The 25,877-nt window shown below is 40.4% G+C and overlaps 1 long non-coding RNA gene across 1 annotated transcript; it reads left to right on the forward strand.

The window, feature by feature from the left end:
* Positions 1-43: 43 nt before the first annotated feature.
* On the forward strand, positions 44-16,763 carry LOC126413369 (uncharacterized). Its single transcript, XR_007575372.1, has 2 exons — positions 44-293; positions 16,562-16,763. It is a non-coding gene; the product is annotated as an uncharacterized LOC126413369 (long non-coding RNA).
* Positions 16,764-25,877: the final 9,114 nt, after the last annotated feature.

Raw genomic sequence — 25,877 nt, forward strand, 5'->3', positions numbered from 1 at the left:
CTATGACGTCGGTGAAAAAAAGTGAGGAAAACATTTCTTACAATTCGGTGGAGGTTCACCTTGACACTCAGGCTCCTCGTATTGGAAGCGGACGAGCAGGATACTATCACGTGCACTCCATCGGACCACCAACACAAGCTGAGTGAATGACACAGTGGAAAATTTTTAAGCTCGTGGTGGCATTTTCCCAGCGTTACTCTCTCAGCCAGCGGGGATTATATGTAACGCCTCATATTATGAGGCACTTTCCAAGCTTTATCTTCTGCGGCACAAACGATCATCACTGCTAAATGGTGAGTAACTTTCCCAGCTCTTTACGGGGTCACAGGTCTTAAAAATTTTTATGAGCACTAAAGTAACCAATCATTGTCTTATTTTTGTAAATTTTCCTCACAATTGGAATCTGTAGCGCTAAAGATCACAATGTCTGATATCTTACATACATCAAGTGGTACCAAGGTCCTTTCCTTGTCAAGCCACTCCCCTCCTGTAACCCAAGTTTATTGACGTACATCTCACGCACTGTGATGAAACGTCAATAAGCATGTATGTACATCTTGATCATTACTCATGTTGATCATACCTGCGCCGACGCAGTCACTACCGCTGCCTTCTTTTCCTACATTCAAGTCATTTAATCAATTCCATTATTTGTCTGTGGCCTGTATGTGAATCACACACTTCCTTTTTTTTCCGCAGTTGAAAGATATGTAGCATTTCTTCCTTGATTTTCTCTTCCTTCAGACTTCGAAATGTAGTGAGAGTCTCTGATGTTTCTTTCTCCTTAAGTTATATCACTCAAGTCTCTACATTGCCACATGTGCAGAATATTTGTATAGTCCATTCCATTATTTTAGTTGTGTTGTTTGAGCTGCTTCTACACTTACAAACTTTCGTCTGCAGTATTACTATCGTTTGATTCACAAATTGTTTGGTGTTACTTAGTGAATTTTCTTTATTATTGTCCAATTTCGCATGGCAGGGTGCTGCATCTTTCTTTCCTTTTTGTTTTCGGTTTAGTGCCGGTGCATAAAATGACACATTTCCTTAGTTCTATAAAGTCCATACGTTTACATATTTGTCTACAAAGTGCATTCAAAAATAAATCGACTGCTCTTATTACTAGCAACAATCTGTACAACCAGACTTCCTGTCACCTTTCGTCTCCTGTCTGTAATATTTTTCAGTAGAAACCAGTTACTTCCTTAAATTAGCCGTAGCAGACACGATACTTAGGTTTCTTGGTTAGGTTCCACTGTCTTATGAAATGGCTTGAAAAACATTGCTTCCAGCAATAATGTATGGTTTTATTTAATCTACCAAATGCGGCAGTATTGCCGTTTTCAAGTGGATAAGTCCATTAATACGTGTCATTTCCCATTCAAGTAACAACCAGAATTCAAAAACTTCGGTAATATTTTCAGAGGCAAGGATCTTGTAATCTACATAAAATTAGTGAGTAAACAGTCTAGATCGCGATGGTACTTTATTAAAATGACTGGTTTCGGCCTATACTTAGGTTATCTTCAGCTGATGGTGCTGAAAATGGCTCAAGTATAGACTGAAACCGGTCATTTTAATAAACTACCATCGCAGTCTAGACTGCTTTTTCATTGATTTTATAAAAACCTGAATATTTAATTGGACGATGTATCACACAATATTGTGAGACGTCAAATTACAAAATAACAACTACCTCACAGTCGGAAAACAAGTAAGCTTGAGTCCTGCAAAACTAGGCACATTCGTGTTCTCAATCGTAATGGTGAATAAACAGTTTTTTTTGTTTTTCTTTCACTTTCGTATAGTATACAAAGTACTGTTTGTATTAAAATGGACATATAGAATAAATTTGCTGGTAGTGGTTTACAGAAATGTAAAATCACAGTCTCGGCGGAAATGATGTCTTCAAAAATTATGACACTATTTACTGATTGTACTGTGGCCACATGTTGAAATTATGCGCATATTGTATCTGTGGGCCTAGACCTATTTTATTATGGTAATCTATTTCAGTACATTGCTTCTGTTAAATGTGTAATAGAACAAGGCTGTCAACATCGCGGTCCAGCTTTTGAGCTCTTTTTTTTGTGACATAACCAGTTCAAATTAGAGAACTGCTACAAGTTAATTAAGGTTCAAGACACAATAATTCCAAACAGGAAGAATAAGTGATACATTTCATATTAAAATAACATTTTTACGAGCAACTGATTGCGGTCGCAAATATCTGAAGCAGTAAACAGCTGAACAGCCTCATTGCTATGTCCTCAATAGGAGTCGTTGGCAGTGCTGAGGCGTGACGCTGTGGTGTTGCTTTGCGATCACGTGACTGTGGCCGCATCGGCCTTTGCACAGGACATGGAGGAGATACCCACCCAAACAGTCGTGACTGGAGCAAGGCACGTGCAACATCGAGCAGTGACACGTGACACGGGTTCAGATAAGAAATAGTTCGTTTTTCGCAATACTGATGCTCAGAAAAAGAACACAAGTAACAATTCAGTCCACCAGTTTCGTCTGACGTTGCTATGTCGGTCACGTAATGATAAAAAAAAGTTACACTAGTCAATAAAATTTAACATTTTGTCTGTGGTGTTGATGAAGACAACTAATCTCTTTTCCAGGGATGGGGAACACAAAAATGTCCATGAAGATTCATTTCAATCGCTGATTCCTTTCTCATACTGCAACTTTTCCCTCAAGTATTACCATCCTTCTCAAATCATAAAACACAACCAAAAAATCATTATGCACTTTTTAAAGAATTATAGACTGTACACATAAGTGAGTATCTGTTTGTGCATACTGCTTCTGTACTATCCTGTCAGTCAAACGATAGAGCCATATCAACCAATCATTTAAACTTTATTTTATGAAAGCCATTGAATAACCAGTATATTGTTAGTAACTACATTTCAAAACAGATTAGTGTTTGATTACTTTTCTTTAACTGTTTTCATCATCAATAATCTAAAAGAACTTTATTTGTTGCCATTTAACATTATGTACTATTATGAGCTGTCATCAACAACTACGTGATCTGTTGTACGTTACCGCTTCTTAACACCGCATGAACCACTTACGGCCAGCCGCAGTGGCCGAGCGGTTCTAGGCGCTTCAGTCTGGAACTGCGCAACCGCTGCGGTCGCAGGTTCGAATCCTGCCTCGGGCATGGATGTGTGTGATGTCCTTAGGTTAGTTAGGTTTAAGTAGTTCTAAGTTCTAGGGGACTGATGACCTCAGAAGTTAAATCCCATAGTGCTCAGAGCCATTTGAACCATTTTTTTTAACCACTTACGTAATCAGATGTTGACTCTGTCTACATTTTATACACATCACACTCCAGAGAAATAGCTGTTCGTAGTAACTTCTTTCAAAAGACTGTCTTGCAGACGTGAAGATTCAGAATGTGGTGTAACTCTGTCACTAGTTGAGTAACGTTATCAGTTACTTTCAATTCATGAAACTAACGACTGAACTAATCTGAGTTAACACAGATTTCTTAACTCTGTTCAATCGTTGATGCACTATGAAAATCCTACCTGTATGAAAAGTAATCAAGAACGCATTATTAGGATTTTGCAAAGCTCCTTCTTTGTGAGAGAAGTAATTTTTGATTAGCATTAAGTGGAGTCTCTTCTGTGTTGATGTGTTTCCTTCATTCATATCGATCTGATATGGCGGAAATAAAATATCATTATGGAGAAAGAAGGTCGTTAGCCTTAATCCCCGTTAATCGCGAATATGCCTTTACTGCTTTCGGCTCCATTAACCCCATAAATCAGTCAGTACTTGAATGACAAGATTGTCTGAAATCGCTGTGCGTGATCCTGTTGGGAAAAGAAGGAACATTAGAGTGTAACATCCCGTCGACTACTAGGTAATTTGAAACAGGGCACAAATTCTGAAATCCGGCTTGTTCTTTCCATAGGAAACAATCCGGAAACCATCTTGATAGACTTAGGAAAATGTAAGTTGGGATGACTAGACAGTTATCTGCATCCCACTCCTTCCAAATAAGAATTGAGCTCATTTGTCACTGCGACACCTTGCTCTTTGAAGAGAACCTGGACTGTGGAATGACAGTCGAAAATCAACAGCACCATGGATCGTGCTCAACACTGACCTTATCTCGCTTAAATGGCGAACGGAGAGGGTAGGAGGAAGCGTAATTCTACTTCCCGTATGTTAACATAATGCCTCCAAACTTCTACCTTTCCATTCATTACGTGTTGAAATTGTTAGTGACTTTTGGAATAACTGATGCTGACGTTTGCTTATACAGCACAGTAATAATTAATTTTAACAAACTCGATCTAACTTTTAATGGTTACTGGGAAAATAGGCACTGAATTTCGTGCCGATCGCATAAAGGAAGGAGAGTTGCATTAGTTTTTCTGTGTGGTACAAAGAAACACTCACACGGTTACCGCGGTAATGTATAGCAAACGTTGCGTCAGCCTGGTATCATTGACCACCACATTTTCTTCATATTATACGTAATTAAAACTGGCTTATCACTTATTTTTTATGTCACCGAAAGTTATGATGTGTTATACCGAACCGCTTTGTTGTGTGTGGTGTGTGTATTGCCACAGTGCGATACAGATACGGTTTCCCAAACTGTGTTCCGCGGGAAGTGAATAAGCGCTCCGCAAAAAACTGTTAGTAACATAGCGATTTTTTCGACGTTTTGACCATATTATTATTTTTTAATTCTATTATGATTTCTGTGTTATTAATTATGATTTAAAATTGAATTAATCACTGGGGAAAAAAAACAAGTTTTTCTCATTTTTTACAGATTTTATTAGCCTTCAAAATAAACCAAGATTCTAGATTCTCAAAATGTCCCATCAGAGGAAATGTTTGGGAATCCTGATCTATATGGAATATTCGGGTACGGGTGGCTGTGAACGAATTTTGGAATTTAGTTTCCGATCTTTCGTTCTTTTTTGATAGTGTGCGTTTGTACACATATATATGGGAAATGGTAATCTCTTCGAGTAACCCACTTAATGCAATGAAGTCAGCGGTACGTTCACACCGTGAAGGTTTTTCGCCCTTCGCATTTAGACAACTTCAGGCTTTTAACGAACAACAGCATTTATTAAACAGCGCCAATAGTTAATCAATAAACCTTGGTTTGTTTATTGCAGCCATTCTGAACTTAGATAAGCTGTAATATGTCTCAGATCAGGTCAATGTAGTTTAGTTTTTTCCTAGGGAATCGTAATATTGTGATGTGTCTCGTATTCCCATTTTAAAAAAACTTCAAGCAGCATATCTAAAACGTGGGAGAATAACAGCTCGGTAACTTACACAAATATTATCGTACTCCTTTCATTACGGCACTGACCAATAATCTGTTTCAGGCAATCTCCTTCTGTAGAAAGAACTCGTGATCTTCTGAAAACAAACAGAAATTTTTTCTGTATCAGTACTCCACAACATTCGTCGATAACTCGTTTATAGAAAACAGAGGAAATTTGCATATAAGGAAAATGTTTGTATATTAATTGCTACATGGAAAAGCTACATCCGGCGCATATCAACGAAATCACCGAGTTAAGTCTCAAAAAGTACACGGAGGTTACGTCAACGTTATTACTTGTAGCATCGAAGATACCTGACTACATTTTCTCGAGCTTCCGGCCGTGTTAACTAGGTTTCTTTTTACACAAAGTATACGCTGGCATCCAGGCAAACGGCTGCTTGAATAAGAGCCGCGCCACAGACGCTGGCCTGTGAGGCACGACTACCTTAAAGTGGGTGAATAGAAAAAGTTTTCAACGTCAAAAGAAAAAAAAATGATAATTTTAAACAGATAAATAAAATCAAAATTATATGGGGTTATGAGTCTTGCTCCTATCTTTAAATTTACAATTAACTTTGAGACCTGCCTCATTATATTATAACATATAAAAATAAAAACTTGATGTTTCTATTCACCTTGCAGGAGTGGGTGAATAGAAACAGAGTATTAAATTTTGTTGTTTCTGTTTATTGGGCCTTCGGGTGAATAGGGACAAATCAAAATTTGTTTTGGCTCTGAAAGAATAAGAAAAAATTTGTGTGGTTCAGAAAGTTTTATTCAGTACAAAACTAAGAATATTGCATAGGTTGTGATTTTTTAATTCTGTTTTCCAAATAAACAGTACTATATATCTAATTAACTCATTGTAGCATTAAACTGATGAACTTCATTTGTTTCTTAATACATTAAGTCACAAACATCATCTTTAAAAATGTACATGTCTCTGAATCTACAAATCGTAAGTACCTCCTCAGAAGTAAAGGAGAGCTTTCCAACAACGCCTTATTGACTAAGAAGTGACTACTGACCTATTAAATTAAACGTGTTTAATCAGTCTCATTTTTTTTTTTTTCAAAAAACAAACACCAACTTAATCTTTCCCTTCTGAATAAAATATTTTACATGAATACCGCCTAAATGACTTCTTTCTTTTCCACGTGCTTTAATCAGAGCCTAATCTCCTGTGTTGAAAACAATGCCAATACTTCCGTCAAATTCTAGGTCTTCTTTGAAGAAACACGATTAATTACTGTTTCTATTCAGCCCACAAACTCTGAAAACATAATTCTACGCTTTCAATCAGCTGAAATATAAGTCAGACTAAAGCATACTTTTAGACTTAACTTTTGCTAATGAAGCGGAATTTCAAATTACTGAAATTAAAACAAGACAATTTATATCGGTAATTATAGATAAACTTCGAGGTAAGCTCTCATGCTCTAAGCCTCAAATACATCTGTAGCTCACAACCTGTCCTGTACAACGTAACGCTTTACAAATTACTAACGTTATCATCGTCTGCCCTATCTGGTGCCGGCCGGGATGGCCGAGCGCTTCTAGGCGCTGGGCGCTACAGTCTGGAACCGCGCGACCGCTACAGCAGAAATAATTCTTTCGTAAATTCTTGCAGAAAAAGAAGATCTCTGAAATGAATAACAAGGCTGCGGGTTCATCTTTCTACCGTGATTAATCTGAACGTACATATCGTATCAAGCAACTGCCATTACGGATAAGACAATACACATCACACTGTGATTTGTTTAAAAGTCCTTGCAATTAGGAAATACTCAAACTCTTGTACTTTCCTTAGTGTGCTTTTCGAAATGTGAAGGAAAGTAATGAGAAGGCAGCACGCACATGTAACATTTAACAAAACTATCATTTATTGCTTTAAATGTAAGTCACATGTATTTTTCCATCAATGATAACTGTGAGCTGCCAAGAACATAAGCAAAGTGGGTGGTTAAAATTGGCCGTAATTACATTTATAGTATTTTTCAGTGACCAGCGAGTCATGTCAGACTGTGACAGAGATTCATATTTCCTGCTTTAAGATCCTACGCACTGTTACGATCTCTCTGGCCAAAACCAGAGGCAACTCGAATTACTGACATTTCGTAATATATTACGCAGAAAATTGAGCACCACATCCGATGTTCGTCACAAAGTAAACGAAACATCAACAGACAGTGCCGTCGGCTTTGAAATTCGTAATTTCAGAATTAGATTGGTCCGTGCCAACCTACACAAACAAATATTTGAATGATATTCGCACGACAGGATACCGTAGCACCTTTTTGGAAGTTTTGTTTCTACTCACGCCAGTGTTTCTCTTCACTCCATGGGAGGACATTCATTCTTGTCTTCTATGAGGCTTGTGGTAATAAGCAAAGGCACCAGGCAGCTGTAGACTACGTGAAAATTATTGCAGACCACCTATATCACTTCATGCTTGATGGTATCTTGCAGCAGGATAACGATCCGCGTCACAAGGCCACAATCGTTTTCAGTGGCTTGAGCACGATCGTGAATTCCCTTTGATTTCTTGGACACCAAATTTGTCTAATCTGAACCCAGTGGAATACATTTGGGACGCCATCGGGCTCCACCATACGTCCAGAATCAACAGAACCACCAAGGACTTGTCGAAGCTATGTCACGCAAAAACCCTGTTGTATTGCTTTCCGAAAGTGGACAACACGTTACTAAGGAGGTGGCCGTAATGTTTTGGCTCATCAGTGTATATATCTTGAGTAAAATATGTTTGTGATTTCTAGTTTGTAGATGCGGCATGGGGGCCTAACAGAGCATCAGTATCTCTTAGTTTTACATGTCTTTATTTAATCTCTCTTACTTTAAAAAAAATACAGTTTTAATCAGAAGAAGAGTGCTGTGTGAAAGACAGGAGAAGTATTAGTATCAATACCTAGGAAACATCTCTGATGTGATTACAGTATCCGAGAAATTACTTACTGTTGAATCACTGGACGAAGAGTTAACTCTGATCGTAAATATTAACTGCTGCAGAAGGCGAATTTACTAATCAATGGGAGGAGGACTCTTCATTATATATTATCGATGTGGCTAGATGTCAAAGTACAGACGTTCACGCCGTCAAGCTGTTAGCACCGGTAAGGTAATCATCTTGACTAATTACTTTGTGGGTAACAAATATGGGCGGCTACACATTTTTAATTAGATCACATGTTTCGATCATTAGATCACTCTGGATCATCTTCAGATCTAAGTAGTTGCTTTAGCAACCCGTCTGGTCTACTCCGAAACACATATCAGAGTACTGTATTCTGGTACGTGGGTCTGAGTAGACAAGGCGAAAGACGAGTTGCTGAAGCAGTTACTTGGATCTGGAGGTGATCCAGAGTGATCGAAAGATGTAATCTAATTAAAAACGTGCACATGAGACCTAACAATAAATGAGAATTTTCTTAATTATCGAAACAGTTGCTGAATCTCTCAAGACAAATATGTCGACTATAGTGAAATATGGAAGGGTTGCTCAACGGTTTGGCCTGCAGACAATATGGTGAGTTAAGAACCGCAATCCTCTACACATGTCTGAGACCGACTCTTAAATGACTATATTGATTTGTGAACTGGACTGATGCTGCTGTGAACATAGGTCTGTCGAGGTTTAGCTCTGTTCACATCATCCACCAGACATTCCCGGCACTGGCAGTCTAGTGAATAATAGGACTGTCGAAGTCTCTACCGTCAGATTCCTAGGACATCTGTATTCATACACAGGTGGGACGTTATTGGGAACAGAGAACTAATGGTATTCAGGTAATAGCTTCAGGCCACAGAGCGCTATCTGCTACTTCTGAGAGAGTACTTCGCTTCGCTACGCAAACAATAACTTTGAGCTTAATCTCCCAGTTTCTCCTGCTACTTGTAATTTAGTAACTACAGATTTCGAAGAAACCTACCCTCACGTTTTGAAATCTGTAGTTACTAAATTACAAGTAGCAGGAGAAACTGGGAGATTACATAACTACATAACTTCGAAAAGAAATTAAAAAGTAACATGAAAAACACAAGACCGAAGAACTAAAAATCAGGACACTATTTTCTTACTGAGGAACGAAGGAAAATATTCATGTGTAGATTTTATAGTAAACGGAAAAATTTGAAACAAGATTGCATATATTGCTGGAATCTCAAACGCAATGGAAATATTTTTAATAAATAAAAGATTGTCCATGGAAATCATTCAAATTGTTAACTTCCTGACGAGGAGGTAGGAGACCTCATCAGTGAGTTAGGGAAACTGTTAAATGGCAGTAAATCTCACTACAAGATTATAATACACGGTTTTAATGTGAAAGTAGAACAGAACTAAAGAAGGATTCATCAGCGCCGATCGTCGGATCTGACGCTAGAAATGACAGATCTCATACCTTAGACGCCTTGCGGGTAATATTTCCCGATAGAAAACAAGTACAAAATAAAGTTATCAGATACTGAATGGAATTAAAAATTGTATACACCACATTTATCAAACAACAACGTCATTGTGAAATATGTGACGGATAGCAAATAACTTACGGGAAAGCAGCCGGGTGACATCGTCGATCACTCGACAGGCACATACCCCCTCATTATCAAGGCAACACTGCAGCGCGTAAGCGTTGTGCAAAGAAACCGAAAACTTCTGTTTCCAGAGCATTTACGGAAAGATAGTACACACACACACACACACACACACACACACACACATTGCAAACACGGCGTCAGAAGCCATCGCCAGTGAAAATTAGTAACCAACGGGTGAGGCAGCATTAACTCTGTCCCTTTGTTTTTTGATAAGGGAAAGAGAAGAATTCCATCACGATTTGAGCAAAAGCCCCGCTCTAAACCTCGACGGGGAGGGAAGGTATCGTTGCATGCGTAGGTTGGATGAACTCCGTAGCAGCAGAGTAAGACTGCAGTGTGCATTGTCGTTTTTGTTGGGGTGGCCAAGATATTGTTCCAACTTTTCCGAAACGTGCATCATGTTAATCCTCCTGCCACAAATCGCATCAAGCAACGCTCTGGCCTAGCTCTTGTTCGTGGAAGGACCCATTACACTCGTCGACAGTTAGATTTTGTTTTCAAAGAATTGTTTCGGTTCCATTTACTGAGCACTTCAAAAATTTCTATTTTTTCTTGGAACTGGCCGGACGGTTCTACATGGTCACAGTCTGACTGGGATTTTCAATCTGAAATTTCCCGGAATTTGGCCATGTTTGAAAGTTTCCTTGGCTCGGAGTCTAATGCTGTTTCTTGACATTCTATGGTAAATCTCGCGGAGAAAGCTTTTTACGACGCAGCTTTATCTGTGCTAGGGAAAGGTTTAAATTTTGCACCGACTTCCAGGCGTTTGCATGTGGTTTATTTTATTAGTTCTGTTGAACTGGCTATTTTTAAAGTACCTCCTGATGTTGCAGGGGAGGCTAGGAGGGAGGCATATCGTGTGTTGACTGGGGCACGTCCACCCAAGAGTAGTATCACAGCGGCTGAGATGGTTGTTTTACGTTCACTTAGAGTTGATCCGGATATTGTTATTTTACTCGCGAACAAGGGCAAGGCTACAGTAGTTTTGGACTGGGTGAATTACGTTCAAAAGATACAGTGTTTCGCATCTAATTCAGTGTATCGCAGGATCGGTCTGACCCCACAAAAAATGCTGAGAGAAAGACTAACACCCTCCGGAAGAAAAATTTCTTGTGGTAGGAGACTATCAAGAGCCTCAATTCTTACTGTGCTGTTCCCTCTGGGTTATATGGCCTCCCTAAAGTCCACAAGGAGGGTATTCTCCTTCGTCCGATTGTGAGTAACATTGGTGCTCCGACGCATTGTGTAACAAAACACCTCGCTACTCTTTTGAGTCCTGTAGTAGGTTGGTATGAGCATCACATTAAGAACCAGGCGGATTCCTTACATTGATGCGTTTGAATGACTGATATTTTTGTAAGTTTTGACTTGATCTCTCTCTTCACTCTTGTTCCTCTGTCAGGTCCGTTACGGTTGACTGAGTTTAGGTTTGGTGCTGAATTACTGAACCTATTTCGACATGAGTTGTCTTCCATTTACTTTTTATTCAATAACCGTAACTGTGAGAAAACAGATGTAGTTGCGATGAGAAGCCAGTTGTCACCTGTTATTAACATTTTCTTTAGGAAAGACTTCGAGGAATGTGCCGCGGAGTCGGCGGCTTCGAAACCACGTATTTTTCAGGTAACTGACTGACACTTTTGTTGCTTGGCCTCATTGTAGTTGGAATTTGGAAGACATTTTAGAGCACCTAAATTCAACCCACTCGAATTTTCGTTTCACTGTGAGGGTAGAAAAGGATGGCTGGCTTCCCTTCCTTGATGTGTTAGTCGGGAGAAAGATTGCTGGTACTTTGGGACATGCTGTATATAAGAAGGCCGCTCACACTGACTTGGACCTACAGACTGACAGTTGTCACCAACTGACTCAGTGTAAATGGATACTTCGTACTCTGGTTCATTATGCCCATGACATCTCAGACCCCGAGAGCTTGTCAGCTGAATTAACCCATCTTGAGGTCACCTTTCGTCAGAACGGATATAGTGAAAGACAGGTCAGACGCGCGTTGCGCTATCGACCAACCGTGCACCGGGCGAGTGATCATAATACCGAGGTGGCGCCAAAGTCTACGGCGTTCTAGCTTTGTGCGTGGGGAATTTCCAGTGGGATTGGTCGTATTCTTTGGAAATATGATGTGAAATGTGTTTTTCGACCACCATCTAACTAGGGTATTTCTAGGTTTCGTAAATGATGATCCTGGTTTGCGAAAAGAGCGTGTTTATTGCATTCCTTGCAGTTGTGGCATGTCATATATTGTCAGACTGCCAGGACTATGGAGTACGGTATACTGAGCATAAGCATCTCTCGCACTTACAACAGCCGAACAAATATGCTATTGCAGAACATTGTCCTGGCACCGATAATCCTATGGAATATAACATCACGGAGATTCTGGCATGCACTTCCAGCTAAGGGGACAGTATTATTAAGGGGGCAGTGGAAGTTAAATTAGCAAGTAATCTTACAAATAGAGATGGAAGTTTTGGTTAGATTCTGGTGAAATTTTGTTCTCTCTCCCTTGTCAAAAAACAGAGGGGCAGAATTAATGGGACCTCACCCAGCGGTTACAGTTTTCACTGTCAATAGCTTCTGAAGTCGGTCACATTTCGTTAATGGTGGCGCTAGTGTTTACAACGTGTGTAGGTGTGTGTGTGTGTGTGTGTGTGTGTGTGTGTGTGTGTGTGTGTGTGAGTTTTATCTTTCCAGATATGCTATGTTGATGGGTTCCCACAGAGCCAAATGTGTTCGTTGAAGTGAAATTTGTTCTTTTACAGCTTTATAAAATTTATTACGTTCAACATTTGTAGATCAGATGATGACAGCTTCTTTCGAAAACTGCCATCGTGAAATACATAAAATTTAGCGATCTTCGCTTCAGCAGATATTTCTTTCCATTAAACCGCCAGACCGGTCCCATCACATAAATATATGTAACGGATATTAACCGCATCAGCATTTCAAGTTATTGTAGGACAGTAAGATGCAGAACTTAAGTTACTCAAACGAGATATACAAGCTAATCATGTAGAATATAATATAATAAATCAAACATGTAGAATATAATAATTTATTTTATGATGCGTATTATACCAAATTATACTAGTCAGCAACTTCAGAATCTTTGAAAGTGAAGATTATACCAGCGCAGATGAAACAGGCAGTCATTTAACAAAGATATTTTTGCGTATGGAATAATATGTTGAAGGTATAGAAAAAGACAGACGAAGATAAGGAAACTCAAAAGCAACACAGCATTTATTAAAACGAAGGAAAATGGCAGGAAAATTTACGAGTCTCGGGAATACTAAACAGACACATAACTTGGATAGGCATCTCGTTTCTTCGTAAAGATGGCATATGGCGCAGAAACTAACAACAGGGAGAACATTGAATAAGCACTAGAACAATTCTTTCATCGTTTGTGGAGCTTAAGAGATGAATCAGTAACAACAGTAGTTACAAAACGAAACTAATGTCTTTTTGGAAGAAATGCCAGATGAGGTTTACACAGGGTGGTCCATTGATCGTGACAGAGCCAAATGTTTCACGAAATAAGCGTCAAACGAAAAAACTACAAATAACAAAACTTGTCTAGCTTGAAGGGGGAAACCAGATGGCGCTATGGTCGGCCCGCTAGATGGCGCTGTCATAAGTCAAACGGATATCAACCGCGTTTTTTTTTAAATAGGAACCCCCATTTTTTATTACATATTCGTGCAGTACGTAAAGAAATATGAATGTTTTAATTGGACCACTTTTTTCGCTGTAATAGTCACAAACATATGGCTCACAATTTTAGACGAACAGTTGGTAACAGGTAGGTTTTCTAAATTAAAATACAGAAAGTAGGTACGTTTGAACATTTTATTTCGGTTGTTCCAATGTGATACTTGTACCTTGTGAACTTATCATTTCTGAGAACGAATGCTGTTACAGCGCGATTACCTGTAAATACCACATTAATGCAATAAATGTTCAAAATTACGTCCGTCAACCTCAGTGCATTTGGCAACGACATTCCTCTCAACAGCGAGTAGTTTAGTTCGCCTTCCGTAATGTTCGCACATGCATTGACAATGCGCTGACGGATGTTGTCGGGCGTTGTCGGTGGATCACGACAGCAAATATCCTTCAACTCCCCCCCCCCCCCCCCTCCCCCGACAGAAAGAAATCCGGGGACGTCAGATCCGGTGAACGTGCGGGCCATGGTATGGTGCTTCGACAACCAATCCACTTGTCATGAAATATGCTATTCAGTACCGCTTCAACCGCACGCGAGCTATGTGCCGGACAGCGATCATGTTTGAAGTACATCGCCATTCTGTCATGCAGTGAAACATTTTGTAGTAACATCGGTAGAACATTAAATGGGAAATCAGCATACATTGCACCATTTAGATTGCCATCGATAAAATGGGGGCCAATTATCCTTCCTCCCATAATGCCGCCCGACACATTAACCCGCCAAGGTCGCTGATGTTCCACTTGTCGCACCATCGTGGAAATTCCGTTGCCCAATAGTGCATATTATGAAGGTTTACGTTACCGCTGTAGGTGAATGACGCTTCGTAGCTAAACAGAACGCGTGCAAAGAATCTGTCACCGTCCCGTAATTTCTCTTGTGCCCAGTGGCAGAACTGTATACGACGCTCAAAGTCGTCGCCATACAATTCCTGGTGCATAGAAAGATGGTACGGGTGCAATCGATGTTGATGTAGCATTCTCAACACTGACGTTTTTGAGATTCCCGATTCTCGAGCAGTTTGTCTGTTACTGATGTGCAGATTAGCCGCGACAGCAGCTAAAACACCTACATGGGCATCATCATTTGTTGCAGGTCGAGGTTGACATTTCACATGTGACTGAACTCTTCCTGTTTCCTTAAATAACGTAACTACCTGGCGAACGGTCCGGACATTTGCATGATGTCGTCCAGGAAACCGAGCAGCATACATAGCACACGCCCGTTGGGCATTTTGATAACAATAGCCATACATCAACACGATATCGACCTTTTCCGCAATTGGCAAACGGTCCATTTTAACACGGGTAATGTATCACGAAGCAAATACCGTCCGCACTGGCGGAATGTTACGTGATACCACGTACTTACACGTTTGTGACTATTACAGCGCCATCTATCACAAAGTGAAAAAAGTGATACAACTAAAACATTCAAATTTCTTTACGTACTACACGAATATGTAATAAAAAAATTGGGGTTCCTATTAAAAACACGCTGTTGATATCCGTTTGACCTATGGCAGCGCCATCTAGCGGGCCAACCATAGCGCCATCTGGTTTCCCCCTTCAAGCTAGACGAGTTTCGTTCTTTGTAGCTTTTTCGTTTGATGCTTATTTAATGAGATATTTAGCCCGGTCACTATCAATGGACCACCCTGTATAGCCATTCACGGTATTCAGGAAAATAGCCTGTTGACGATTTTTTTCTTGAAGAAAACTTGGTACAAAAGTAACATGTACCGAAATAAGAAATAATGTTTTAATGGTAAATATTCTTACCCAAAACACCTTCATTTACACCTAAAGCAGATAAATGTCAACAATGAAGGACAGAAGTGGTTGTAAACCCAATTATTTTAAGACAAAAACGTTACAAAATTAAGACACCAAAGAAAAATTATTAAAAATTAATAGTTAAGTCCTAGAATTAGTTGGGTTCTTATATTAGAGTAGTTGAAGACATCGACAGTATAGACTGCATAAAAAAAACTAAATTACTATCGGTAAACGAAATTTGTGTGTGTAAAATAGAGAATTTTGTATCAATGAGTACTGCTAATATTGGCTTATAGCAGTGAAACATGGCCTTTTATTGCAAAATCCACTCAAAACAGAAGTATCCTCGGGGAGTAATCGAGAGGTATGTCATGACTGAACTAGGAGGTACAGGAAAGCAAACAAATTGAGCAAGGAGCAAACTGCAGAGGAAAACTTACTTATGACTGTATTGGAAATGTAATATAGATTGCTAGTACTTATAGCCAGACGAATGGACGGTAGATCGACTGAGATTGCTGGAATCCAAGAAATAAGACCGAGGCGACTGCGTAGCGGAAGTTTAATTGATAACATTAAAAAACATGACGGAACAATGTGGATGTTTGTAGCTGACGGCTGTAATACATCATCATCTGGACGAAGCCTTCACCAAACAGTGGATTCCAGATGGATGGTGGTGACAAATTGCGATAAGAGGTAGCAAGATTGTTCTATTGGTGCTCCAAATTCGACTTCGATATTCCCACTATCCTTTTTTTTTAACAGGTTCTAATTTTTATGAATTTAAAAAAATCTTATCTAAGTAACTAGTAACCAAAGATTGTGTGACTTTAAGATTCTAAACTATTTCCAAGGAATTGAGGGATGTGGATCGTTTGATACGTTAACGCCCAAATTTCAAGTTTATCAGCGTAAAACAGAGGTAAAAAAAGGTATATTCGTTAGCGTTTGACATCTGGTTTTTACTAGTGTCAGTTCCAGTACTTAACTAACCTGAACCTCTATCAATATTTTGTGTTTATGAAACATTCCCAAGTGAACAGTTGTTTTATTCCACACTAAATTGCACGTTTACTAATAAATTACTTGATTAACTGTTCACAGGCTAGATGAACGACATGGCTTACCTCTTCCAACTGCATCGAACAAGATCGTGCAGTGGTTATAAATCTGAGCCGAGCCTGGGAAGAAGTGAAATCAAATCTAAGTGTTCTGCAGTTTCCCGTGCATCCAGTCAACAAAAGTATAATCTATTTTCTTCTGTAAACCTGTCAAAATAAATTAATGATTCTACTCTAACGTCAAATTCTGCCTTTCCTCCTCTTCGTTTTGCGATTCACATGAATGCGATACTGCACCAGCAGATCTCATTAGTTAGAAAAACACATTCTTTCCCGTACACCCATCAGATTCTGGTGCGAAACGGCTGCAGCAGCGCGACACCGCTCTCATTTCTGAAAACTTGTTACAATAATCCTCTAACAACAGTATTTGTGCTGTCTGTGGATAGCTAGTTGCTCGGAAATTGCGTAGTGCAATATTTACGTTCCAATCAGGGGTGAAAGTATTATTCTCGTTGAGGGAAGATTGTAATGGCATTATCTAGTGCAGATAACAGAGCACTGCGGTAAGTCTAACACACGTTACATTTAAATTCTTTTATACCGCACACAAAACATTCATAAACACAAAACAGTGTAAATATCTTTTACGGCAGGAATCGTGGGACCATAATAACAATGCCTAGCCATCATTAGTAACAATTTCGAGGACTTGACGTGTACACATTTATTCGCCTGAGAAAGCAGTCGGTTTCCTTTTTAATTTAAAATTCCAGTAGAAGCTTGACTCTTCATAAGCCACTCACTTCTAACGATCAAGTTAATTTGGTTGGCTCTGAGCACTATGGGACTCAACTGCTGAGGTCATTAGTCCCCTAGAACTTAGAACTAGTTAAACCTAACTAACCTAATGACATCACAAACATCCATGCCCGAGGCAGCATTCGAACCTGCGACCGTAGCGGTCTTGCGGTTCCAGACTGCAGCGCCTTTAACCGCACGGCCACTTCGGCCGGCTCAAGTTAATTTGATTTCTGCTTAATTTATTCTCTTACCCATGCGGATGTGCTATTTTTTGATATTTTATTATCTCACATACTAATCGAGCTTGCGATCGCAGAAACAAACCAACATCCCTTATCTGTATGGGTCACAAGATACCGCCAACCACCAGTTAATGAACCGACCAGCAAGTGAACATGCCTGGTGTTTCCCACGGTCTTATGATCCATGCATAAGGTGGAGAAAGGGGGGGGGGGAGTTAGGGGCAGGGGGCGTCTGAGTTTGCAATGAGATCGTCAGCTTGATTATTTAGAGCCTCCAAAACAGTGATTCCCAACCTTTTTGAAACCATTAGCCGTGAGTGCAGTCAGATATTATTAGATTGTACCCTCCCCCTCCGTCTTCACCATCACTAACGTTTGCCCTTAATTAAACCATAGAACGAAAAGAATTTTTTGTGTGCTTTTATTTTTAAAATGACGAAAGAAAAATTACATTTAGTTTTTGTAGCTGTTTCATCAAATCACTAACTAATGAGTGAATGAAACGACTGGTACTGCTTATTTATAAAGCCCTTTTTTAACAGAATGATGAAGGAAAGGATGATTACGGTTTAACGTCCCGTCGATAACGAGATCATTAGAGACGGAGCACAAACTCGGAGTTATGAAGGATGAGAAAAAGAAATAGGTCATTAAGTTCCAAGGGAGCAGTATCGGTATTTGCCTGGAACGATATAGGGACCTGACGGAAAATCTAAATCAGGATGGTCGGATGCGGATTCGAACCGTCGTCCAGCCGATGCTAGTCTAGCTTAGTAACCGCTGCGCGACCCTGCTCGGTTAGAATTATGGAGTAATTCTCAGCGCAACACCAGTGCCACCTACAACTCCTTCTCAGAAAAGAAAGCTAGCTGTTCTTACTGGGGGTGGACACGTGTTAAGAAACATGCTTCCTCTGCACTACTCCCTAGTGACACTTGCTTCACCCACACACTGCAGCTCCACTTAAAATCAACCAACTTAAAATGTCTGCACTATACTTACTGTTTCTAAATCACTTGATTTCTATACTTCTTATTTCTGAACTGGCAGAAATCGGAAGACTTCAAGTTGCTAATACTTTTTGTCTGATCTTCGCCGCTAATAGTGGTAAAAATAACAATAATAATTATTATTGTTATGTTAACTGAGTCTTCCGTCGGTTCTTCGTAGAACAACATTGTAATAAATAAAAAGCACTAGTTTGCTTTTGTTCCACAGTATTACTTGTACTCTTGTACTTTGTTAACCGTTTTCAGCTTACAAGGCCATCTTCAGACGTTTATTGACCATTGCCACTAATAGTAACAATACTGAGTAGGCATTACAGCAATGTGGTTGCTTTGTTACGACTTAGTTGTGCTGCCAGTTAGTTCGTTTATCTGTCGCAAAATGAATTATGAATTAATTTCTGGTCCTTTGCGGGAACTACATACAGCATTGAGAAGGCTTTTTCATGAGATATTTAACCATACGCGACGTATACGTCTCAGTTTTACTATCATGGTACAAAGTAACAAATATGTGCGTAGTGGGTGGACTAAGTGTAGACGTTGGTCATACTTCAGTTTCACAAGCTGTAACCTGCACCATATTCTGTCACGCATTCATGCTAGTATTTTCAGAAAATGTAATTATTGGCAATTTACACTGATGAGCGAAAACATTACCACTGCGAGGCTGAAAGCTTCCTAGTCATGTTGTAGATACATGACGCAGTAAGGAAACTCTATAAGCGGAAGAGAGACGAATGGGCAGTCATTAAAGAAAAGATAAAGACCGTAAACGCGGAGATCCACTGATATAAGCGGTTTTGACAAAGGGCACATTATTGTGCCGCCGCGGCTGGAAACGAGAATCCCTGAAATGCCTAAGCTGGTCGGCTGTTTGTTTACTATTATCGTGAGCACCTATGGACAGTGGGTGAAGGATGACGGAATAATGCGTGGGCCGTATGGTACTGGGCGTCCACGGCTCATGACAAAACGTAGAGGTCGAAGGTTCCCTCAATTGCACTCCAGGGATGGGCAGCTATCTGTGGCAGATCTCACGGCAGAGTACAATGCTGGTGCAGGCGCAAGTGTTTCGGAGCACGGTCAAAAGATCATGGTTGAAATGGAGTTCCACAACACATGACCCCATCGTGTTCCTTTGTTGACCCAACGACAACGACATCGTCAGTTATGATTGCAGTGTGCACATCTTCACTGACTTTCACCGTGCATCACTAAAAACGTGTCGCCTGTCGAATGAATCGGATTTCTTGTTACATCAGGTCGATGGTTGAGTCTTTACAAGCAGTCATCCAGGTGAATGGCTGCACCATAGATGAAGGCTGGTGAGAGCAGAATTATGCTGTGGGTACACTGAGCTGGGTTTCTATGGGCCCTATGCTCGAAGACCACATGACAGCAGTGAACTACGTGAACATTATTGAGGACCACATGCATCACTTCACGCTTGAAGCCTCCCCCTACGGTGATGACATCTTCCAGCAGTGTTGAAATGTCATAATCGTGCTACAGTGGATTGAGGGGCATTATAGAAAACTACTTTGATCTTAGGAGCAGCAAATGTGCATGATCTGTACACACTGTAACATATATCGGGCGCGAACTGTGAGCCCACAAACCACCGTCCCGTAATTTTCGGGAATTCAGTGGCGTGTGACTAGACTTCTGGTGTCACGTCCTTCTGGAAAGCTATCGAGAACTTTTAGAATCCATGCCTGGCAGAATCACTGATGTACTGTTTTTGAAAAGGGGACCAACACGCAATTAGACAGATGGTCATAACGTCTTGGCTCATAGTATTACAGTCTTACGAAATAGTGATCATCGTAACGATCTGTTCAAAATAATTTACTTTTGTAAACGAAAAATAAACAAACCCTTTTGTTTTTACCTCTCCGAAAATTTTGTCTTGCTTGTTAGGGGGACGTTAACCCCTTACTGCGAACCACTGTTCTAAAAGACGATCCGGATGTAATTCAGTATCCTGAAAACTGCACTACTGGCCATTAAAATTGCTACACCAAGAAGAAATGCAAATGATAAACGGGTATTCATTGGACAAATATATTATACTAGAATTGACATGTGATTACATTTTCACGCAATTTGGGTGCATAGATCCTGAGAAGTCAGTACCCAGAACAACCACCTCTGGCCGTAATAACGGCCCAGATACGCCTGGACATCGAGTCAAACAGAGCTTGGATGACGTGTACAGCTACAGCTGCCCATGTAGCTTCAACACGATACCACAGTTCATCAAGAGTACTGACTGGCGTATTGTGACGAGCCAGTTGCTCGGCCACCATTGACCAGACGTTTTCAGTTGGTGAGAGATCTGGAGAATTTGCTGGTCAGGGCAGCAGTCGAACATTTTCTGTATCCAGAAAGGCCCGTACAGGACCTGCAACATGCGGTTGTGCATTATCCTGCTGAAATGTAGGGTTTCGCAGGGATCGAATGAAGGGTAGAGCCACGGGTCGTAGCACATCTGAAATGTAACGTCCACTGTTCAAAGTGCCGTCAATGCGAACAAGAGGTGACCGAGACGTGTAACCAATGGCACCCCACATCATCACGCCGGGTGATACGCCAGTATGGCGACGACGGATACACGCTTCCAATGCGTGTTCTCCGCGATGTCGCCAAACACGGATGCGACCATCATGATGCTGTAAACAGAACCTGGATTCATCCGAGAAAAAAAACATGTTTTGCCATTCTTGCAACCAGGTTCGTAATTGAGTACACCATCGCAGGCGCTCCTGTCTGTGATGCAGCGTCAGGGATAACCGCAGCCATGGTCTCCGAGCTGATAGTCCATGCTACTGCAAACGTCGTCGAACTGTTCGTGCAGATGGTTGTTGTCATGCAAACGTCCCCATCTGTTGACTCAGGGATCGAGACGAGGCTGCACGATCCATCACAGCCATGCGGATAAGATGCCTGTCATCTCGATTGCTAGTGATACGAGGCCGTCGGCATCCAGCACGGCGTTCCGTATTACCCTCCTGAACCCACCGATTCCATATTCAGCTAAGTCATTGGATCTCGATCAAAGCGAGCACCAATGTCGCGATACGATAAACCGCAATCGCGATAGGCTGCAATCCGACCTTTATCAAAGTCGAAAACGTGATGGTACGCATTTCTCCTCCTTACACGAGGCATGACAACAACGTTTCAGCAGGCAACGCCGGTCAACTGCTGTTTGTGTATGAGTAATCGGTTGGAAACTTTCCTCGTGTCAGCACATTGTAGGTGTCGCCACCGGCGCCAGCCTTATGTGAATGCTTTGAAAAGCTAATCATTTACATATCACAGCATCTTCTTCCTGTCGGTTAAATTTCGCGTCTGTAGCACGTCATCTTCGTTGTGTAGCAATTGTAATGGCCAGTAGTGTATTTATATACCTATATTCGTTATTCTCATAATCCCTACGCGATATATACGACGCTGGCATCGGACATTCGCAGTTGGCATTCAAAACAGCTTCCAAAATGGATAAATACATGTCCTCTGTGGTTTTCAAGGTAACAGTGTGCCATTTTTCCTGCAAAACTGTGGCAAGTTCAGATAGCAGTGATGGAGGTTGTTAGAGATCACAGGCTCTTTTCCGCAACGTAGACGACAAACGCTCGATAATATTGATATCTGGTGAGTGTGGTGGCCCGGGAAGATGTACGATTCATCCTCGTGCTCACAAAACTACGTCTGGACGCACGAGCTCTGTGAACAGCAGCCCTGTCCTCGTGGAACGCGGAATCACAATTGAGGGACAAACACAGCCAAAATGCTCATGTAGTTGTTGGCAGTAACGCGACTTTGCTGATTAACCTTGGGGCCCATAAAATACCACGATCTGATAGACCAAACATATTACAGAAACCCTGCCGTGTTTCACTTTTGAGATGTAAGCGAAACAGAATTTGGAAACAGCTTGCAACAAGATTCATCCACTCAAACAATATTCTCCTATAGCTTCTCTTTCTTACGGCCACTATCTTCAATTTATCTACATTTAAAGAGAACTGCCATTAACTATACCGACTGTAAATCTTTAATATATCGTTTATACATTTCTATCATAGTAGGAGTCTTATCGCGCTTCCTTTAAGCACACCCAAACTTCCTTTCGTTTCTGCTGAACGTTCGTCATCCAGAACAATATACGGGGTCCTATTGTTTAAAAATTCTTCTTTCCGAACACATACTCCTTATGCTAGATATATCGTTGCAGCTCAGTTAATGTGTACATAAAGCAACATAAGTGATTCCGTATAGTTCATAGTTACAATAAATCGGTACAAGTGGTCTGCAAAATAAAAGTGACAGCGAAAACAAAATTATGTCCTACGTATAAGGCTTATACACAGTACAAAATTCCTTGTAGCTTGTGTTGCTTATTTTATGTGTAATATCCTGTAATATTCCTTTTCAGACAATGTGTTTTTGACGAGTGAACCAAAGCTACAATGACAATACTTTCTGACTGTTTTACTGTGAAGAGAGGTGCACTTATCCAACAACCTTGTCACAAACATAATGATAACTTTCCGATCGTTTTTCTCTATCCAGATGTGACAAATAATTGAACTTTGTCCCCCTTAAAATTGTCATCTCAAATACTAATTTGATTCAGGTTGTTAAATAGAACAGATTGTGTGATCCATATGTCTGCTAGCATTGGTGATAAAACAAGTTTCAACGATTGAACGAAAAATTGTCTTATGATGATGCAGATTCTGATAACGTTCGAAATAAAATGTAAGCTGAAACTACACTACTGTTTACATATATTTCATTCGCGCGAAGCAGAATGACATGTGCAGTGAATAAATCGCTAAATCTGTGATACTATGTCAATTTTTAGTTTACTAAAGTGATTTATCATCATTCAAGAAAAGCAAATATCATGCTATCTTTGAAATTAATAGCAAGTTAACGTATACGTCAGTGGCTATTGCAGTAATGTTCTTCTGGTGTATGGCCGGGTCATGATGCGATTAAAAGTACCAACCCTTTCTCTAATGTTAAAGCAGCCTCAGCAACAACAACGTACATAAAAAATTTAATGAACAAGCTCAGGCGTTTACACCATAACAGTTCAGATGTTTTCTTCGTACCACCTCCGTAAACTTACGTGAAAGTATTCTTTCCATTTCGCAACTGTTTCGCTTTCCTCACTTGGGATACCTTGCAAATAGTACACGCAAGTGAACAGATTCCGACACCATAAAGAATCTACAAACTACCGATCGGCATTGCATCACACTTTCGACTGTTATCCAACATATCAATGTAAATGACTCGAAGTATTTTTAACCGATAGAAACCAGCGTGGTATAACTGACGACGATGCAACATGAGGCGGCACCGAGTAGCGTAACAGGAACGCTGAATTTCTCAATGTACAGAAACCATATGTAATTTTATACGGACTAAAGAATTTTCCACATCTGCGAACCAGGTCAATACGCTGATATCTGTTTGGTACCAACGTAGCATACGATCAGTAGCATTTCTCACAGATTGGAGTCTGATTTAGGCTGTTGTTACCCATCTCGAGCAGTGGGTTATTCCGCAATGACGCCGTGTAACTTGCTGTTCCAGCGCCACACACGTTTATCACGTTCAGTAGATATGTAAGTAAACAGCTATCAGCTTCTCTCGTGTGTTCGACAAGCGTATTTCTTCAGACTGACACAGCGGAAACAAACAGTGATCCGAGTGCATCTGGAAGTCCAGGGGTCTGGAACTTTACAGGACGCTACCGTATTGTTGATATTTCCCGTGGTAGATAATGACGGCCGGGTCTTCCTCTTAGTGCTTGAGCTTTTAAGTTCACTCGTAGTGTGGTGGAGTGTTACAATGAAAGAGACTCGGAAATAATATTCATAGTTGGCATACGCTCTTTTATACTTCCATATAATCTCTGTTTTTGGAGCTCTATATGTAAAGCTATTCCTTTGATCTTGTCTCATCGTCTGTCTTAAAGTGGTAATCACATCTACAGCTACATCTACATCTTCATGGATACTCTGAAAATCACATTTAAGAGCCTGGCAGGGGGTTCACCGAACCACCTTCACTATAATTCTCTATCATTCCGATATCGTACAGCGCGCAGAAAAACGAACACCTGTATCTTTCCGCGAGAGCTTTGTTTTCTCTTACTTTATTATGATGATCGTTTCTCCCTATGTAGGACGGCGTCAACAAAATATTTTCGCACTAGTGACTGAAAATTCGTGATAAGTTTCTGCCGCAACGAAAAACGCCTTTGTTTTATTGATGCCCATCCCAAATCCTGTTTCATTTTAGTGACACTCTCTCAATAATACAAAACGTGCTGCTCTTCTTTGAACTTTCTCGATATACTACGTCAATCCTATTTGGTAAGGATTCCACATCGCGCAGCAGTATTCTAAAAGAGGACGGGCGAATCGTAGTGTAGGGAGTCTCTTTAGTAGATCTGTTACATTTCCTAAGTGTCGTTCCAATAAAACACAGTCTTTGGTTAGCCTTCCCCACAACATTTTTATGTGTTCCTTCCAATTTAAGTTGTTCGTAATTGTAATTCCTAGGTATTTAGTTGAGTTTACGGCCTTTAGATCTCACTGTTTTATCGTGTATCCGAAATTTAACGAATTCCTTTTACCACTCATGTGAATGACCTCACACTTATCGTTATTTAGCGTCAATTGCCAATTTTCGTACCATACAGGTATCTTTTCTACATCGTTTTGCAATTTGTTTTGATCTTCTGATGACTTTACCGATCGATAAAAAACAGCATCATCTGCAAACAACCTAAGACGGCTGCTCAAACTGTCTCCCAAATTGTTTATCAAAAGGCCTATAACACTACCTAACGGAACGCCAGAAATCACATCTGTTTTACTCGATGACTTTCCGTCAGTAACTACGAACTGTGACCTCTCTGACAGCAAATCACGAATCCAGTCACATAACTGAGACGATATTCCATAACCACGCAATTTCGCTACAAGGGACTTGTGTGGCACAGTGTCAAAAGCCTTCTGGAAATCCAGAAATACGGAATCAATTTGAAATAACTTGTCAATAGCACTCAACACATCTAGTGAGTAGCTGAGTTTCAAAAGGACGATGTTTTCTAAATCCGCGTTGACTATGTGCCAATAGACCGTTCTCTTCGTGGTAATTCATAACGTTAGAACAAAATATATGCTCCAAAATCCTGCTGCATATCGACGTTAATGATACGGACCTGTAATTTAGTGAATTACTCCTACCACCTTTCTTGAGTATTGCTGTGACC

Source organism: Schistocerca serialis, chromosome 1 (genome assembly GCF_023864345.2).
Source record: "Schistocerca serialis cubense isolate TAMUIC-IGC-003099 chromosome 1, iqSchSeri2.2, whole genome shotgun sequence".
Taxonomy (NCBI): Eukaryota; Metazoa; Arthropoda; class Insecta; order Orthoptera; family Acrididae; genus Schistocerca; species Schistocerca serialis.